Below are 19,851 nucleotides of genomic sequence, written 5' to 3'. Positions count from 1 at the left end.
GCAGAATATCACAATAGGTTTAAAATCGCAATAATATCATATTGTGACATAAGTATCGTGATAATATCGTATTGTGGGGCCTCTGGTGATTCCAACCAACCTAGGATCCAGTCACATTTGCTAAATCTGCAATAAGAAAATATTGTATAAAATGGATCTTGGATGTCCTCTGAATTATACAAAACTTCATACCCAATGCGGTTGAAAAACTAAGCATAAACATTAACTTGTCAGTCCTCTTTGCCTTCATAACGTGTCTTTTTTCAAAAGTATATTGCTCAACCACAGTTTAGATAGAGGAGTGATGCAAACTCTCCTGATGTCCCAGGAGAGTTTGCCCAGCTCACCATGTCTGCATCATATCCTCCTAACACTAAATCAGAGATTGTCTTATCCATGTAGGTGTATTCATGTATGTTTATTAATGTGTGTGTGTATGTGTGTACGTGTGTGTGTGTGTGTGTGTGTGTGTGTGTGTGTCTGTGTGTGTGTGTTTATCCTTCTTCTTCCACTCCACAGGGACAAATAAGATTGAGGAACTCATGGCCAGTCAGAGTCTGATTCACATCCCAGTGGTTCCTCTCAGAGAACATCTGGGGTCATCATTTGGTGTCTCACACTTCACTTTTTCTCCTTATCTCTTCCTGTAGTTTCTATGACTTATGGTGTGCTGAGTTTAAAAGCTGCAGACCTGTTTGGAATGATTTGGGCAATAGCTTAAGTTTGGGGATACATTGAAGATTAGGTCAATTCTTAATATGTTATTTTCTGAAACAGTCTGATAAAATTGAATGCACTGAGATCCAGACAGGTGGACAGTCTTGCCAATATGAATGTCAATGGCAGAATGACACAAGCAACATGAGAGAAAGTAAGAGTCTTATCTTTCTGCCTGCCTCTCTCTGTCTCTCCTTCAGTCCAACTATTTTGATATCTCCTTTTCCCCAAGCTCCTCTGTCTTCCTCGATTCATGCATATGGCAGACTTTGTGACCGTAATTTCAATTTAAAACACATGAGGGGAAATCCTAGCCCCCGCTGCTCTTTAATGGGCCGTCATGGGATTGGAGTATGCTGAGAATGATTGAATTTTGTGAGAAGGCCAGGAACGATCACGTCTCGCCTTCCGTTATGCAATCGACCATTCCCCTCTCACAACGCGACGTCTGGTAAAACCTAGAGGAGGAGGGCGGGGGGGCTAAGGGCTGGAAACCTCAACGTCTAGGCCGAACGACAGAAAAATATTTGTTCTTCTAAATGACTTCAAGAATGTATAAAAGTGAAACTCAGCTATCATATATAAACAGAGCCGAATGAGATGTGATCAAAGGCAGAGACGTTGAATTGGGCTGCTTTTAATGGTTGTAAATGAGTCTTTTTACGCTGTAATGCATGACATCCTATATTTCCTCATAGATGGAACCATATGGATCCCATACAAAGCCTGCCATACTGTTATATTTATATGATTGTGTCATGTCTGTTTTTTTCCTTGACTCACTCCACCTGCTTGGCCCATTTGACAATGTCAAGATAAAAAGTCTCACTCCAAGACACTGAAATAACCACTTTGTGCAAACTTTTTCACACCCACTGTGTGGAATTACACCTCTGCGATATATATCCTTTCAATGAAGCAACAGAGACTACCTTTCCCGTTAAGTCCATTATATTCAAATGGGCTGGGCCTTTTTCTTTTTTTTTCTTCCCAACAAGACATAAAGTAATCAAAAGTTAAAAGCAAACACTCAAGGAGGCACTTAGCAAAAAAGAAAAGCTTTTATGATAAAACATTCATATACAGTGCAGGAGACAGGTAATCTTTGAGGATGATAGGGTTGTCTTGTGGTCAGTTTCAGTATAGTATGGCTTGGGGAGCCTTGTAGATGAATGTGCCTAATAACATCCCCGCCCACCCATCATCCAGCGGAGGATCCAGGCAGAAGAACTAATACCTGAGTGTATTTCCGCAGTGGTGTGAAGTAGGCCTTAAAGAGCTGTTGGAGGCTACAGTAAAGTAGAGTTCATTACCTTGACAGACTGATGACAGCTAAGACTGGCTGAGATGCGCACATATAAAAATACATACATACATACATAGATACATTTACCCATACTAAAATAAAGGCTAAATAATGTGCAATTAGTGCTCTTTGTATTATGCACACATAGGATCTTATATATATATGAAACCGAACACCTACACTTAAAAAAGGAATTTGTTTCCGGAGCTCTGAGATGTAAGATCACTTTCTTGCAAGTCCTTTGCCGAAGGCTTCCAAATCGATATGTGACAAACATGCTGCGGGTGCAGATAACATATCTGTATTTTAAAAAAGTTCAGTGGGAAAAAGGTTTTTTAAAGAATACCTAACATTTTGGGAAATTATGGTGATGATTGATGGTTTCCTTTCTTGCAAAGAGCTGCTGTCGTGGTTTAGGTGTGTGTCACGATATAGAGAGGCCACTGTTCGACCAAAACAACAATGGTGGCTCCTAAAGTGGTCAGTGTAGATGCTGCAATAGCCTCAGCTATATCAGAACTGAAGAGAAAGAAGAGAAAAGAACAGCACTGAAGGATTTTAGCACAGAAAAGATGTTTTTCGCTCTTCAACCGGCTGGCTTGGTCAAGAGTTTGATAGACAGACCCTAACCTGCCAGGTATTTTTTGAAAGTGCCTGCCCTTTTCCAACAAAGTTTCCAATGACAGCTTCTCAGATGGTTCACCATTAAATTAGTCTATATCGACGACGTACTGATTGTTCAGGTGCCGGCAGAAATTCTGCCCTCTTTTTAAGCCAAATGTCTCACACCTTCCGCTTTCTTTGTGTTGGCATTATAAACTCCGGTGGATTTATGAGGACTATGGTTAACTGCTCCTCTAATCTTAACTTAACTGATCTCTGCAGGGTGAATCCAGACAGCTAGCTAGACTATCTGTCCAATCTGAGTTTTCTGTTGCACGACTAAAACAACTTTTGAACAAGCACGTTCCACCAAAACAAGTTCCTTCCCGAGGCTATTTTGAAGAGGTACCATTGCTCCGTCCGGCGCTTAGCACTGCCCAAGACCGTTGTTTAAAGAAATGCCAATAAACCAGAGCACGTTTTTCTCACATCCCGGAATGCTGTGTGGACTAGCCACACCCTCATCCGCAGCGCAGACATTTAATAACAATTCCTCCTCCTATTGGACAAATCATAACCAACCCACTAAAAAGAGAGAAATAACTAAAGCAGCGGACTCTCACTCCTTTATGTCGGGAAGTCAGTTCGCATTGGTTGCATGTGGGGTCAGCTTTAGGTCATACTGGGCATCCATTAGTGGCCTTATTTAGAGTCTTATTCCTTTAAGAGGAGTGATTGGCCAGCAAAGACAAAGAATCATTACCTTTGCCCGCCCCCTCCCTGCCAGCAGTCAATAATGAGGGATCATTAAAATGAATAGATGGACATTCCCCTTTTCTCCGGATCCTTATTGCAAAATCAGTGTCAGGGGAAATGAAGATTGAGCTTGGAAAAGGCGTCTAAAAGCCTCACAGTGATTGTCATGAACTCATCTCCAGTGCCAGGCTCCTTTAGCTACTGTAAGAGTCTGCACCTGCCTGAACTCTTGACTAGCCAGGGCTTTTACTGTAGCCCATTAAGAGCATCCCTAATGTGCGCTACAATGTACTTTAACATAAACATTCTGCATACATACCAAAACATTTACAGCAAACAATGGAAGAATGATTGCTTGGGATGTCTTGGAGTATTTTTCGATGAAGAAAAAGAGCTCTTAGTGTGACCTAGAAATGGGTATTGAATGCATCGTCTTTGATGTGGAGAAGAGAGAACTCATGTTGTGATCATATAAACAGACTCTTAAAGATAATTCTCACTTTTCACATTTTTTAAGTTCAAACATCTGTCCGCCGCTACATTTTTTATAAATCCTTGCACAACATTTCACGCATCACAAAAGAGAGAGCGAATCAAGCTGAATGATTGCAGATGGAGAATAAAAGAAGGCACAAGATTTTCCAGGCCCCATCTGGTTGCTTTTCAGAGTGTCTCTAAAAGTGTCTTTTAAAAAGGTGATTTGTCTTTGGGTCCGCAACGATGTGACCATGTCAGCGGGTCATCTGCTGGGTCCTGTCACATGTGAAACGGTCCCAGGGAAGGGCTCCGTGTACACCTGTGGAGCCCTAAAAACCCCACCCTAAACAGATTTGAAAAACACATGTAAACACATGCTTGAATCCCAAAACATATGGTCCTCATCTTCTTTCTTTATCATCCTAAAGGTAATTGATAAGACGGCCTGTTTATAGTCATCGACACGTCTCTGGAGAGAGAGAAAAATCACAAAATCTGACTCAAGGGACCAAAAAAGATCAAATGTAGAAAAGGCTTATAGAACTATCAAAGGTATCTTAGTATGGTCAAGCAATTATCTCTTAAAGCATCTCTTAAAGCCACCCCCATGGTTCTCTCAACATGCCCTTCATAATAGTGGTATAATGTGGATTTACTGCTTGCAGATGGCCCGAAGAGAGACAAAGGCAGGAGCTCCAGTGCTGTGCCTATGCACTCACTTTATAAAAGCCCAAATCAAGAGCTCTGTGGGAATACAATGGGGGAGGAAGCACGGCCGTAAAGACGCTATTAATCCGTGCAATGAAACTTCTAAGTCGTGCCCTCTGTCAGGTGCTGTGAGCATGTGGACCCTCGGGAGAAAATGGCACGCGCTGCCATCATTATGGTCAGGGAAGGCTTTTTGCGTGTATGTGCTGTTGGTTCCACTGCGGGGATGCTGTGGCCATTGAATGGTAGTCTGTCATTCAGTCTGTGTGTCAGGAAGTCATTTGATCAGTCTATCAGTCGAAATTTCATCTGCAGTTGCAGTATCTGTGTACATGAGACAACTGTATGTAAAGAAATGATTTCTGCAATGCGCCTACACATTTCTGATGTCAAATAACAAAAGCAAGCTATTTTTTTTCTGGTCTGTATCAGATAACAAGTGTAAGTACAAAATGCATTTCCTGCAGAAATTGATTGTGAATGCTGAAAAGCTAAATTGCTAAAGCTAAACTGGATTGCTGGCATGATTATGTAAGAAGAAGGTGAAGTAGTGAGAATAGTTGGAAAAGTGGGAATGGTTTTAATTAGTAAGAATTTCAATGAAATTTTGAATATTACCACTAATGTATAAAACATAAGTGGAATATTTCGATGTTCTTTTGAAAAGCTGTCTCTACACTGAATTGCTGTTTAAAATGCATAAAAGCAGTGGCTGGGTTAGCTCAGTTGGTATTGCAGGCACACATATACAAATGGTTTATTTCTCGATGCAGAAGGTCCAGGGTTTGAGTCAGACCTGTGACAATTGCCTGCATGTCTTCCCCCTCTCTCTCCCCTTTCATATATATATATATATATATATATATAGCTGTCCTATCCATTAAAGGCGGAAATGCCCACAAAATAATCTTTAACAAAAATATTTGTAAAAGAAAAGACAGAGTTGAAAAGACCAATATTGTATGAACGTTTTTGTAAAAGATGATGCTGAACTGAAATGCCAGCTTTAATTTGGATGAAGAAGTAACTGAAAGAGTAAAGAATGAGTTGATAAAATGGTAAATGGATGGGAAAAAAGTCATAGTATAGTATTTTGAAAAAAGTAATAAAAAAAGTAATAATATAGTATGCTGAAAAAAGTGATAAAGTCGTAGTACAGTATGTAAAACATTGTCATAGTATAGCATGTCAAAAAAAGCCATTAAAAAGTCATAATATGGTATGTCAAAAGAAGTCATAGTATGTCGGGAAAAGTCTTAAAAATGTCGTAGTATAGTATATCGAAAAAAGTATAGTATGTCAATCAAGTGATTCAGAAGTGGTGCCCAGATAGCTCAGTTGGTAGAGTGGGCGCCCATATATAGAGGGATTACGTTTAAACATAGTAGGCCTGGGTTCGACTCCGACCTACGGCCCTTTGCTGCACGTCATTCCCCCCTCTCTCTCCACTTTCATGTCTTCAGTCCCCCCTCTCTCTCCACTTTGATGTCTGCAGCTGTCCTGTCAAAAATGAAGGCTGAAAATGGCCAACTAAATAATCTGAAGAAAAAAAAAAAGAAGTAGCTCACCTGGTAAGGTGGGCACCCCATGTACAAAGGCTACGTCCTTGCTGCCGGTTCAATTCTGAACTGAGGCCTTTTACTGCATGTCATTCCTCCTCTCTCTCACCTTTTATGTGTAAGCTGACCTACCAAAGAAAGGCCTAAAATATATAGACAAATCTTAAAAAGTCTTAGTATACATGTCAAAAGAAAACATATGTTGGATGAATTCATAGTGTATTAAAAAGTGATAAAAAGTCATAGTATAGTATGTCTTAAAACGGCATAAAAAGTCATAGTATAGTTTGTCGAAAGAAGTGAGCATAGCATAGTAGTAGTATGTTGAAATCAGTGATAAAAAACATAGTATAGTATGTCGGAAAAAGTGATAAAAATGCAAAGTGTAGTATGTAGGAAAAAGTAATTTAAAGTCATATAGCTTGTCGAAAAAAGTCAGCATAGCATAGTAGTAGTATGTTGAAAATATGTCAATCCTAAAGATCCGCTAATAATTATAATACACTAAATGTATGTGTACTAATCTGAAAAAACAGATTTTTGCATTGTGAAACTACTACTATGTTGAAAAAAGTCATAGTATAGTATGTCGAAAAAAGTGATAAAAAAGTCATTGCATAATATGTCAAAAATATGATAAAAAAGTCATAGTATAGTATGTCAAAAAAAGTCATAATATAGTATGTGGAAAAGAGTGATACAAATTAATAGTATAGTATGTTGAACAAAGTGATAAAAATTAATAGTACAGTATGTGAAAGAAGTGATGGAAAGTCATAGTATAGTATGTCGAAAAAAGTGATAAAAAAGACATGGTATAAAATGTTGAAAAAAGAGATCAAAAGTTATAGTGTAGTATGTCAAAAAAAGTATGTTGAACAAAGTGATAAAAATTAATAGTACAGTATGTGAAAGAAGTGATAAAAAGTCATATTATAGTATAGTGAATGAAGTGATAAAAAGTTATAGTATGGTATGTCAAAAAAAGTGATAAAAAGTCATGGTATAGCGTGTAGAAAAAAGTGATAAAAAAGTTATGGCATAGTATTTTGAAAAAAGTGATAAAAAAGTCATAGTATAGTATGTCGAAAAAAGTCATAATATAGTATGTGGAAAAAAGTGGTAAAAAGACATAGTATAGTATATGGAAAAGAGTGATACAAATTAATAGTATAGTATGTTGAACAAAGTGATACAAATTAATAGTATAGTATGTCGAATAAAGTGATAAAAATGAATAGTGTGTCAAAAAAAGTGATAAAAAGTCATAGTACAGTATGTCGAAAAAAATTATTAAAAAGTCATAGTATAGTATGTCGAAAAGTGTGATAAAAAAGTCATAGTATAGTATGTCGAAATTGATAAAAAAAGTCATAGTATATTATGTTGAAAAAAGGTGATTAAAAAATCACAGTATAGTATGTCGAAAAAAGTGATAAAAAGTCACAGTATAGTATGTTTAAAAAAGTGATAAAAAAGTCTTAATATAGCATTTCAAAAAAAGTGATAAAAAGTCATAGTATAGTATGTTGAAAAAAGTGATAAAAAGTCATAGTATAGTATGTCAAAAAACGTTTATGAAAAGTCATAGTATAGTATGTTGAAAAAAGTGATAAAAAAGTCATAGCATAGTATGTCGAAAAAATGATAAAAAAGTCATAGTATAGTATGTCAAAAAAAGTCATAATATAGTATGTGGATAAAAGTGGTAAAAAGACATAGTATAGTATGTGGAAAAAAGTGATACAAATTAATAGTATAGTATGTTGAACAAAGTGATACAAATTAATAGTATAGTATGTTGCAAAAAGTGATAAAAATTAATAGTATAGTATGTCGAAAAAAGTGATAAAAAGTCATCATATAGTATGTTGAAAAAAGTGATAAAAAGTCATAGTACAGTATGTGAAAGAAGTGATGGAAAGTCATAGTATAGTATGTTGAAAAAAGTGATAAAATGTCATACTATAGTATGTCGAAAAAAGTGATAAAAAGTCATAGCGTGTAGAAAAAAGTGATAAAAAAGTTATGATTTAGTATGTTGAAAAAAGTGATAAAAAGTCATAGTATAATAGTATGTCAAAGAAAGTTTATGAAAAGTCATAGTATAGTATGTTGAAAAAAGTGATAAAAAGTAATAGTATAGTATGTGAAAAAAGTGATTAAAAAAAGTCATAGTATAGTATGTCGAAAAAAATTATAAAATGTCATAGAATAGTATGTCAAAATTGATGAAAAAGTCATAGTATATTATTTCGAAAGAAAGTGTTGAAAAAGTCATAGAATAGTATGTAGAAAAAAGTGATAAAAAAGTCATAGTATAGTATGTCGAAAAAATTGATAAAAAGTCATAGTATAGTATGTCGAAATTGATGAAAAAAGTCATAGTATAGTATGTCGAAAAAAGTGATAAAAAGTCATAGTATAGTATGTCGAAAAAAGTGATAAAAAAGTCATAGTTTAATATGTTGAAAAAACATGATAAAAAGTCATAGTATAGTATGTCGAAAAAATTCATAAAAAGCCATAGTATAGTATGTCGAAATTGATGAAAAAGTCATACTATATTATGTCGAAAAACGTCATAGAATAGTGTGTCGAAAAAAAGTGATAAAAAGTCATAGTATAATAGGTGAAAAAGTGATAAAATATCATAGTATACTATGTCGAAAAAAGTAATAAAAGTCATAGTATAGTATGGGACAAAATTCATAGTATAGTATGCGAAAAAAGTGATAAAAAGTCATAGTTTAGTATGTGAAAAAAATTCATAGTGTAGTATGTCGCAAAAAATCATAGAATAGTATGTCGAAAGAAGTGATACAAAAGTCATAGTATAGTATGTCAAAAGAAGTGATAAAAAGTTATAGTATAGTATGTCAAAAAAATTATAAAAAGTCATAGTATAGCATGTCGAAAAAAATTATGAAAAAAAGTCATAGTATAGTATGTTGAAAAAAGTGATTGAAAAAAGTCATAGTATAGTATGTTGAAAAAAATTATAAAAAGTCATAGTATAGTATGTCAAAATTGATGAAAAAGTCATAGTATATTATGTCGAAAGAAAGTGTTGAAAAAGTCGTACAAAGTAGTATGTAGAAAAAAGTGATAAAAAAGTCATAGTATAGTATGTTGACAAAAGTGATCAAAAGTCATATTATAGTATGTCAAATAAAGTGATAAAAATTAATAGTATAGTATGTCAAAAAAAGTGATAAAAAAGTCTTAATATAGTATGTCAAAAAAAGTGATAAAAAAAGTTATAGTATAGTATGTTGAAAAAAGTGATAAAAAAGTTATAGTATAGTATGTCGAATAAAGTGATAAAAATGAATAGTGTGTCAAAAAAAGTGATAAAAAGTCATAGTACAGTATGTCGAAAAAAGTGATAAAAAGTCATAGTATAGTATGTTTAAAAATGTGATAAAAAAGTCATAGTATAGTATGTCGAAATTGATGAAAAAGTCATAGTATATTATGTTGAAAAAATGTGATAAAAAGTCATAGTACAGTATTTCGACAAAAAGTGATAAAAAGTCACAGTATAGTATGTTTAAAAAAGTGATAAAAAAAAGTCTTAATATAGCATGTCAAAAAAGTGATAAAAAGTCATAGTATAGTATGTTGAAAAAAGTGATAAAATGTCATAGTATAGTATGTCGAATAAAGTGATAAAAATCAATAGTATATTGTGTCAAAAAAAGTGATAAAAAGTCATAGTATAGTATGTCGAAAAAAGTGATAAAAAAGTCATAGTTTAATATGTTGAAAAAACATGATAAAAAGTCATAGTATAGTATGTCGAAAAAATTCATAAAAAGCCATAGTATAGTATGTCGAAATTGATGAAAAAGTCATACTATATTATGTCGAAAAACGTCATAGAATAGTGTGTCGAAAAAAGTGATAAAAAGTCATAGTATAATAGGTGAAAAAGTGATAAAATATCATAGTATACTATGTCGAAAAAAGTAATAAAAGTCATAGTATAGTATGGGACAAAATTCATAGTATAGTATGCGAAAAAAGTGATAAAAAGTCATAGTTTAGTATGTGAAAAAAATTCATAGTGTAGTATGTCACAAAAAGTCATAGTATAGTATGTCGAAAAAAGTGATACAAAAGTTATGGTATAGTATGTCAAAAAAAGTGATAAAAAGTCATGGTATAGTATGTCGAAAAAATTGATAAAAAGTCATAGTATAGCATGTCGATAAAAGTGATGAAAAAATTATAGTATAGTATGTTGAAAAAAGTGATTGAAAAAAGTCATAGTATAGTATGTTGAAAAAAAATTATAAAAAGTCATAGTATAGTATGTCAAAATTGATGAAAAATCATAGTATATTATGTCGAAAGAAAGTGTTGAAAAAGTCGTACAAAGTAGTATGTAGAAAAAAGTGATAAAAAAGTCAGAGTGTAGTATGTTGACAAAAGTGATCAAAAGTCATATTATAGTATGTCGAATAAAGTGATAAAAAATCATAGTATAGTATGTCGAAAAAAAGTGATAAAAAAGTCATAGTATAGTATGTCGAAAAAAAGTGATAAAAAGTCATAGTATAGTATGTCGAAAAAGTGTGATAAAAAAAGTCATAGTATAGTATGTCGAAAAAAGTGATGAAAAAAGTCATAGTATAGTATGTCGAAAAAAGGTGATAAAAAATCATAGTATAGTATGTCGAAAAAAGAGATAAAAAGTCATAGTATAGTATGTCGAAAAAAGTGATAAAAAAGTCATAGTATAATATGTCGAAAAAATTTATAAAAAGCCATAGTATAGTATGTCGAAATTGATGAAAAAGTCATAGTATAATATGTCGAAAAACGTCATAGAATAGTGTGTCGAAAAAAGTGATAAAAAGTCATAGTATATGTGAAAAAAGTGATAAAATATCATAGTATACCATGTCGAAAAAGTAATAAAAGTCATAGTATAGTACGTGACAAAATTCATAGTATATTATGTCAAACAAAGTAATAAAAAAGTCACAGTATAGTATGTCGAAAAAAGTGATAAAAATCAATAGTATAATGTGTCAAAAAAGTGATAAAATGTCATAGTATAGTATGTCGAATAAAGTGATAAAAATCAATAGTATAGTATGTCAAAAAAAGTGATAAAAAGTCATAGTATAGTATGTCGAAAAAAGTGATAAAAAGTCATAGTATAGTATGTCGAAAAGTGTGATAAAAAAGTCATAGTATAGTATGTCGAAATTGATGAAAAAATCATAGTATATTATGTCGAAAAAAAGGTGATAAAAAATCATAGTATAGTATGTCGAAAAAAGTGATAAAAAGTCATAGTATAGTATGTCGAAAAAAGTGATAAAAAGTCATAGTATAGTATGTCGAAAAAAGTGATAAAAAAGTCATAGTATAATATGTCGAAAAAATTTATTAAAAGCCATAGTATAGTATGTCGAAATTGATGAAAAAGTCATAGTATAATATGTCGAAAAACGTCATAGAATAGTGTGTCGAAAAAAGTGATAAAAAGTCATAGTATATGTGAAAAAAGTGATAAAATATCACAGTATACCATGTCGAAAAAAGTAATAAAAGTCATAGTATAGTATGTGACAAAATTCATAGTATATTATGTCAAACAAAGTAATAAAAAAGTCACAGTATAGTATGTCGAAAAAATTTATAAAGTCATAGTATAGTATGTCGAAATTGATGAAAAAGTCATAGTATATTATGTCGAAAAAAGTGATTAAAAAGTCATACTATGTCGAAAAAAGTGATTAAAAAAGTCAATATAGTATGTCGAAAAAGTGATGGAAAGTGATAGTATAGTATGTTGAATAAAGGTATAAAAAGTCATAGTATAGAATGTCGAAAAAAGTGATAAAAAGTCATAGTATAGTATGTCGAAAAAAGTGATAAAAAGTCAATCAGAAAGAAATTAAATAAGAAGTATTAAAAAGTAATAGTAAAGTACTTCAAAAAAAGTCAGAGTATATATGTCGAAAAAAGTGATAACCTAAGTCATAGTATGGTATGTAAAAGAAAGTCTGGAGAATAAGCAAACTCCAAGCAAAATTGCTTTGCCTCGACTGGTGATCGAACAACTTGGTGGTGCTATTTGCAGGTAGCAGTGCATAGTATATGTGAAAAAAGTGATAAAATATCATAGTATACCATGTCGAAAAAAGTAATAAAAGTCATAGTATAGTATGTGACAAAATTCATAGTATATTATGTCGAAAAAAACGTCATAGAATAGTGTGTCGAAAAAAGTGATAAAAAGTCATAGTATAATATGTGAAAAAAGTGAGAAAATATCATAGTATACCATGTCGAAAAAAGTAATAAAAGTCATAGTATAGTATGTGACAAAATTCATAGTATATTATGTCAAACAAAGTAATAAAAAAGTCACAGTATAGTATGTCGAAAAAATTTATAAAGTCATAGTATAGTATGTCGAAATTGATGAAAAAGTCATAGTATATTATGTCGAAAAAAGTCATAGTATAGTGTCTCGAAAAAAGTCATAGTATAGTGTGTCGAAAAAAGTGATACAAATAAAACGTATAGTATGTCGAAAAAAGTGATGAAAAGTCATAGTGTAGTATGTTGACAAAAGTGATCAAAAGTCATATTATAGTATGTCGAATAAAGTGATAAAAATGAATAGTATAGTATGTTGAAAAAAGTGATAAGTCATAGTATAGTATGTCGAAAAAAAAGTGATAAAAATGAATAGTATAGTATGTCAAAAAAAGTGATAAGTCATAGTATAGGGTGTCGAAAAAATTGATAAAAAAGTCTTTAATATAGTATGTCAAAAAAGTGATAAAAAGTCATAGTATAGCATGTTGAAAAAAGTGATAAAAAAGTCATAGTATAGTATGTTGAAAAAAGTGATAAAAAGTCATAGTATAGTATGTCGAATAAAGTAATAAAAATGAATAGTATAGTGTGTCAAAAAAAGTGATAAAAAGTCATAGTATAGTATGTCGAAAAAAGTGATAAAAAGTCATTGTATAGTATGTCGAAAAAAGTGATGAAAAGTCATAGTATAGTATGTCAAAAAGTGTGATAAAAAAGTCATAGTATAGTATGTCAAAATTGATGAAAAAGTCATAGTATATTATGTCGAAAAAAGGTGATAAAAAATCATAGTATAGTATGTCGAAAAAAGTGATAAAAAGTCATTGTATAGTATGTCGAAAAAAGTGATAAAAAGTCATAGTATAGGATGTCGGAAAAAGGTGATAAAAAAAGTCATAGTATATGTCAAAAAAACATGATAAAAAGTCAAAGTATAGTATGTCGAAAAAATGTATAAAAAGCCATAGTATAGTATGTCGAAAAACGTCATAGAATAGTGTGTCGAAAAAAGTAATAAAAGTCATAGTATAGTATGTGAAAAAAGTGATAAAATATCATAGTATAGTATGTCGAAAGAAGTGATAAAAAGTCATAGTGTAGTATGTTGACAAAAGTGATCAAAAGTCATATTATAGTATGTCGAATAAAGTGATAAAAATGAATAATATAGTATGTCAAAAAAAGTGATAAGTCATAGTATAATATGTCGAAAAAAAAGTGATAAAAATGAATAGTATAGTATGTCAAAAAAAGTGATAAGTCATAGTATAGCATGTCGAAAAAAAGTGATAAAAAAGTCTTAAAATAGTATGTCAAAAAAATTGATAAAAAGTCATAGTATAGCATGTCGAAAAAAGTGATAAAAAAGTCACAGTATAGTATGTTGAAAAAAGTGATAAAAAGTCAAAGTATAGTATGTCGAATAAAGCGATAAAAATGAATAGTATAGTGTGTCAAAAAAAGTGATAAAAAGTCATAGTATAGTATGTTGAAAAAAGTGATAAAAAGTCATAGTATAGTATGTCGAAAAAAGTGATAAAAAGTCATAGTATAGTATGTCGAAAAGTGTGATAAAAAAGTCATAGTATAGTATGTCAAAATTGTTGAAAAAGTCATAGTATATTATGTCGAAAAAAGAGATAAAAGTCATAGTATAGCATGTCGAAAAAAAGTGATAAAAAAGTCTTAAAATAGTATGTCAAAAAAAGTGATAAAAAGTCATAGTATAGCATGTCGAAAAAAGTGATAAAAAAGTCATAGTATAGTATGTTGAAAAAAGTGATAAAAAGTCATAGTATAGTATGTCGAATAAAGTGATAAAAATGAATAGTATAGTGTGTCAAAAAAAGTGATAAAAAGTCATAGTATAGTATGTCGAAAAGTGGGATAAAAAAGTCATAGTATAGTATGTCAAAATTGATGAAAAATTCATAGTATAGTATGTCGAAAACAGAGATAAAAAGTCATAGTATAGTATGTCGAAAAAAGTGATAAAAAAGTCATAGTATAATATGTCGAAAAAATTTATAAAAAGCCATAGTATAGTATGTCGAAATTGATGAAAAAGTCATAGTATATTATGTCGAAAAACGTCATTGAATAGTGTTTCGAAAAAAGTCATAGTATAGTGTGTCGAAAAAAGTGATACAAATAAATAGTATAGTATGTCGAAAAAGTGATGAAAAGTCATAGTATAGCATGTCGAAAATAGTGATAAAAAAGTCATAGTATAGTATGTCGAAAAAAGTGATTAAAAAAAGTAATAATATACTATGGCGAAAATAGTGGTAAAAAAGTCATAGTATAGTGTCTCGAAAAAAGTCATAGTATAGTGTGTCGAAAAAAGTGATACAAATAAATAGTATAGTATGTCGAAAAAAGTGATGAAAAGTCATAGTATAGCATGTCGAAAATAGTGGTAAAAAAGTCATAGAATAGTATGTTGAAAAAGTGATAACCGAAGTCATAGTACAGTATGTCAAAGAAAGTTTGGAGAACAAGCAATGTCCAAACAATATTGCTTTGCCTGGACTGGATCAAACCAGAGATAAAGTGTGCAGTGACAACTTACTGGTGGTATTTGCAGATGTGCTTGCCACAATGCCACCATAGAACCACAGTATAGTATGTCAAAAAAAGTCGTAGTATTGTGTCTCAAAAAAAGTGATACAAATTAATAGTATATTATGTCAAAAAAGTGATAAAAAGTCATAGTATAATACATTGAAAAAAGTGATATAAGACATAGTATAGTATGTGGAAATAGTCATAGTATAGTATGTCGAAATTGATGAAAAAGTCATAGTATACTTTGCTAAAAAAAGTGATACAAAGTCATAGTATGGTATGTTGAATAAAGTGATAAAAGGTCATAATACAGTATGTCGAAAAAAGTGATGGAAAGTTATAGTGTAGTATGTCGAAAAAAGTGATAAAAAGTCATAGTATGTCGAAAAAAGTGATGGAAAGTTATAGTGTAGTATGTCGAAAAAAGTGATAAAAAGTCACAATATAGTATGTCGAAAAAGTGATGGGAAGTGATAGTATAGTATGTTGAAAAAAGGTATAAAAAGTCATAGTATAGCATGTTAAAAAAAGTGATAAAAAAGTCCTAGTATAGTATGTCGAAAAAATTTATAAGAAGTCATAGTATAGTATGTCGAAAAAAGTGATAAAAAGTCACAATATAGCATGTCGAAAAAGTGATGGGAAGTGATAGTATAGTATGTTGAAAAAAGGTATAAAAAGTCATAGTATAGAATGTCGAAAAAAGTGATAAAAAGTCATAGTATAGTATGTCGAAAAAAGTGATAGAAAGTCATAGTATAGTATGTCGAAAAAAGTGATAAAAAGTCAATAAGAAAGAAAGTAAATAAGAAGTAATAAGAAGTAATAGTAAAGTACTTCAAAAAAAGTCAGAGTATATATGTCGAAAAAAGTGATAACCTTAGTCATAGTGTGGTAAACTCCACGCAAAATTGCTTTGCCTGGACATCGAACCGGGGCTAAAGTTTGCATTGACAACTTGGTGGTGCTATTTGCAAGTGTGCTTACGACGATGCCACTATGGAACCACAATATGTATGTTGAAAAAAGTGATAAAAAAAGTCATAGTATAGTAAGTCAAAAAATGTGAAAATAATTAATAGTATAGTACATCAAAAAAAATTGATAAAAAGTGATAAAAAGTCATAGTGTAGTATGTCGAAAAAAATTATAAAAAGTCATAGTATAGTATGTCGAAAAAAATTATAAAAAGTCATAGTATAGTATGTCGAAATTGATGAAAAATCATAGTACATTAAGTCGAAAAAAAGTGATAAAAAGACATAGTATAGTATGTCGAAACAAGTGATAAAAAAATCAAGGTGAAGCATGTCGAAAAAAGTCATAGTATAGTTTGTGGAAAAAGTGATTAAAAAGTCGGTATAGTATGTCAAAAAATGCGACAAAAAGCAAGCATTTGCAAGCATTTGCATTCATTTGCATGCATTTGCATGTCGAAAAGAGTGATGAAAAGTGATAGTATAGTATGTGGAAAAAGTGATAAAAAGTCATAGTATAGTATGACAAAAAAAGTGATAAAAAGTCATAGTATTGCATGTGAAAAAAGTCATGGTATAGTAAGTTGAAATTGATGAAAAATCATAGTACATTACAACGAAAAAAGTGATAAAAAGACATAGTATAGTATGTCGAAAAAAGTGATTAAAAAGTCAAGGTGAAGCATGTCGAAAAAGTAATAAAAAGTCATAGAATAGATAAAAAAGTCATAGTATAGGATGTTGAAAAAAGTGATAATAAAGTCATAGTATAGTGAGTCAAAAAAAGTGATAAAAATGAATAGTATAGTATGTTGAAAAAAGTGATTGAAAAAGTCACAATGTAGTATGTCGAAAAAGTGATAAAAAGTCATAGTTTAGTATGTCAAAAAAGTGATAAAAAAGTCAATATAGTATGTCGAAAAAAGTGATTAAATAGTCATAGCATAGTATGTCGAAAAAAACTTATAAAAACTCAGTATAGTATGTCGAAACAAGTGATAAAAAATCAAGGTGAAGCATGTCGAAAAAAGTCATAGTATAGTATGTGGAAAAAGTGATTAAAAAGTCATAGTACAGTATGTCAGTATGCATTCATTTGCATGCATTTGCATGTCGAAAAGAGTGATGAAAAGTGATAGTATAGTATGTGGAAAAAGCGATAAATAGTCATAATATTATATGTTGAAAAAGTCATAGTATATTATGTCAATATAGTGATAAAAAAGTAATGTTCTAGTATGTCAAAAAAAGTGATAAAAACTCACAGCATATAATGTTGAAAAAAGTGTCGAAAAAAGTCATGGTGTAGTATGTCGAAAAAAGCCATATATACTATGTCGAAAAAAGTGATAAAAGGTCATAGTATTATATGTCGAAAATAGTTATACTATACTATGTCGAAAAAAAGTCATAGTATATTATGTCAAAAAAAGTGATAAAAAGTCATAGTATAGTATGTCGAAAAAAGTGATAGAAAAGTCATGGTATAGAATGTTGAATGAAGTAATAAAAAGTAATAATAAAGTATTTCAAAAAAGTCATAATAAAGTATGTCAAAAAAAGCGATAAAAAGTCATAATATCATATGTCGAAAAAAGTCATAGTGTAGCATGTCAAAAAAACTGATAAAAGGTGATACTATAGTATATAGTATATAGATAAAAAGTCATAGTATAGTATGTCGAATAAAGTCATAGTATATTCAAGCCTAGTCTCACGGCAGTTTGTGAAATGGTCACGTTATTTAATCTATTGATTCGTGTACGAAACGGGCACGTTGTTTTTGTGGTGGTCAGCACGAAAATGTAAACTAATGTATTTCAATGGGAAGCATATGTCGTGACCACAGCATGACTACGGTAGTGAGTAGTATGAAATGCCGAAAATCTGCGTAAAGAGGTTGGTTGTGGTGGTCGATGGGTCAAACAACACAGGACTTTCATCCCGGGGACCGGGGATCGTGTCCCGCGTATTGCGTTTTCTTTCCCCATTGTTGTTTTCCTAATCACAACCTTCCCGTTATTGTCGCGCGTCCCCCGTGGCCATCTCCCGGCGTGTGAGTTGTCCTTTCCCCATTCATCTTTTCCTAAACCCAACCTCCGTATAGATGGTTCCCATTTCGTGCTGGCCACCACGAAAAAAATGAGATAAACGTGTTTTTGTACACAAATCAACCGTGTTGGTATATTATGTAAAAAATGAAAGTGTTAAAAAGTCATAGTATAGTATTCGAAAAAGTGATAAAAAAAAGTCATGGTGTAGTACGTCGAAAAAAGTGATGAAAAAGTGATAGTATATTATGTCGAAAAAAGTCATAGTATAGTGTCTCGAAAAAAGTCATAGTATAGTATGTCGAAAAAAGTGATAAAAAGTCATAGTGTAGAATGTTGAATGAAGTAATTAAAAGTAATAATAAAGTATTTCAATAAAAGTCATAGTATTGTGTGTCGAAAAAAGTGATGAAAAGTGATAGTATTATATGTTGAAAAAAGTCATAGTATAGTATGTCGAAAAAAGTCATAGTATATTATATAAAAAAAAGTGTTAAAAAGTCATAGTACAGTACGTTGAAAAAAGTGATAGAAAGTCACAGTATAGTATGTTGAATGAAGTGATATATAATGAATTCTGCTCTCAAACTATTATTGTAACAAGCTGTTTTTTTACAGCATTAATGAGAAGATTGATACCACTTTCATTTGTGTCCGTTCAATATGAAGCTACAGTTCGTATACAGTTCGGAGAACAAGTGGTCAGCTGGAGACGCACAAAAGAGACAGGTGTAAAGAGCGATGTGTCTAGGCTGTCCACTTGTGCTCGGATCACTGAAAGGCATTTTAAAACCGAGTGTAATCATGGTCTGATTCGGTGTTTGATTGACAGCAGCTGGCTGGCTGTCAGGGTGCTGGCCACCGTAGCGAGCGAAAGACAAAGTACACAAACGTGTGTTGTAGTTTACATGTTATGGGTAGACAATGTGTTGTGAGTGGTATTGAATGGGTAAGGACCACAGCCGCATCCAATCGGACCCAAGTGATGTTTGCAAGCATGCTTGGGCTATATGCTGTTTAATGTGCTGCATCTGAGCAGCTGATTAGCTGTGTGGCCTGCAAACTGAAGTTAGCAGTGCAATTTCCCTGGTGAATTTTTGGAGAACTCAGTGATTTACAGAGCTGATATGTACGCTGTAGGAAATAGAACATGCTATTTCATTTCAGTTCGACATTAATAGCTCAGCATATAACCCTGATAAACCAGATACAAGTGAGAGTTGTATCGATCTTCTCATCTGACTCTTCGCAAGATTGAAAATAAGCATAGAAGAAATGTGGCTCAGTGTGCTTTACAAAAAAATGTAAATGTACAAATTTTGGCCTATATACTCCAAAGGTCAAGCAGATAAACCTTTGAAGCATTCATTTTTTAAAGCATGCATAATTCAGCGTTTCACTCTTACAAATGAAATATGATGAAATAAAATGCAATGATGCAAAACACTTCCACAAAGTATTTTTTTTTTTAAATTACACTGCTGTGTGCAGGTTCTGTACTTTTGATCATCAGAAAATAGATGCAGGTCTTTTCAATATGATTTCAATAGATTTTGAAGCTCCATTTGTTTTCATATCATGTATATTCCACCACTTTAATTAGTCTCCCTGCTTGACTGCTGCTTTGGTGGAAACTATGGCCCGGAGTCATCTCTCCACTGTGTCAAAGGGTACGGCGCTGTCAGAGGAAGACTAAGGTAAGAAGGACAGGGTGCCAGGAAAAAGGGGCGTGACTGCATCTGTAAATAGTGGGGTTATTTTGGGCTTACCACGGTTGTACAGGG

The sequence above is a fragment of the Sander vitreus genome, chromosome 6, assembly GCF_031162955.1.
Source record: "Sander vitreus isolate 19-12246 chromosome 6, sanVit1, whole genome shotgun sequence".
Taxonomy (NCBI): Eukaryota; Metazoa; Chordata; class Actinopteri; order Perciformes; family Percidae; genus Sander; species Sander vitreus.
Note: the sequence above shows the minus strand (reverse complement) of the source record.